Source organism: Lolium rigidum, chromosome 7 (genome assembly GCF_022539505.1).
Source record: "Lolium rigidum isolate FL_2022 chromosome 7, APGP_CSIRO_Lrig_0.1, whole genome shotgun sequence".
NCBI lineage: Eukaryota > Viridiplantae > Streptophyta > Magnoliopsida > Poales > Poaceae > Lolium > Lolium rigidum.
Genome location: NC_061514.1, coordinates 60,364,770 through 60,366,133, shown reverse-complemented (window position 1 = coordinate 60,366,133; position 1,364 = coordinate 60,364,770).

Sequence of the window (1,364 nt, the reverse complement as noted above, 5' to 3'; positions counted from 1 at the left end):
CTCAAGGGAATCTACTGGCAATTAAGGTACTCCTTTTAATAGAGCACCGGAGCAAAGCATTAACACTTGGTGAAAACATGTGATCCTCATATCTAAGCCTTCCCCTCCAGTTATCCCGAGTCTTCTGTCACTGCGGGGCCTCGGGTTCCTGGACATAGACATGTGCAAACAACTTGTAGATACAATCTAAGCAATAAGTATAGAGCTTAAATCTAAGATCATGCCACTCGTGCACTAGTGACAAGCATTAAACACAACAAGATTGCAGCAACAATAACTTCACAAACTTTATAGACAGACTAATCATAATGTAACAATCCATCGGATCCCAACAAACACAACACCGATTATATCAGATGAATCTCAATCATGTAAGGCAGCTCATGAGATCATTGTACTGAAGTACATGGGAGAGAGAGTACCAACTAGCTACAGCTAGAACCCGTAGTCCATGGGGGAACTACTCACGAAGCATGATGGAGGCGGTGACGTCGATGGAGATGGCTTCCGGGGGCACTTCCCCATCCCGGCGGCGTGCCGGAACAGAGACTTCTGTCCCCCGAAACGGAGTTTCACGATGGCGGCGGCGCCCCTGGAGTCTTTCTGGAGTTTCGTCAATTGGTATCGAGGTTTTAGGTCGCGAGGGACTTTATAGGCGAAGAGGCGGAGTCGGAGGGGCCACGGGGCCCCCTCCCCATAGGCTGGCGCGGCCAGGGGGCCACCCACGCCGCCATATGGTGTGGGCCCCCGCTGCCCGCCTCCGACTCTCCTTCGGTGTTCGGAACTTTCCGGGGAAATAAGATATTTGGTCTTTGTTTCGTCGAATTCCGAGAATATTGCCCGAACAGCCTTTCTGGAACGAAAAACAACAGAAAACAGGAACTGGCACTTCGGCATCTTGTTAATAGGTTAGTTCCGGAAAATGCATGAAATCATTATAAAGTGCGAGCAAAACATGTAGGTATTGTCATAAAACTAGCATGGAACATCGAAAATTATAGATACGTTGGAGACGTATCAATTCCCACACCAAAATGACAGGACAAACAGACAATGAGCATCTCAGCAATCTTTTTATTTACTATGGGTATAGCTTTTTATTGAAAATGCTTCATAGAATGCTCACTATGGTTCGCTGTAAATTTCCACCATGAATAATGCATGGCTTAGATTAGCGGCCCACGCGTTTCTCTAACTCATATACAATCTCCATGGACTTACAAGTTCCCATTTTATTTCGCACCGCTAGGCATCCATAAACAAAAGAACATGACATCAACTAAATATGAATAAGTGCAATGTTGAAAGAGTTCCCCATGAAAGCATGGTTATGCTAACTCCCAACTTTCAATTTGCAAACATAA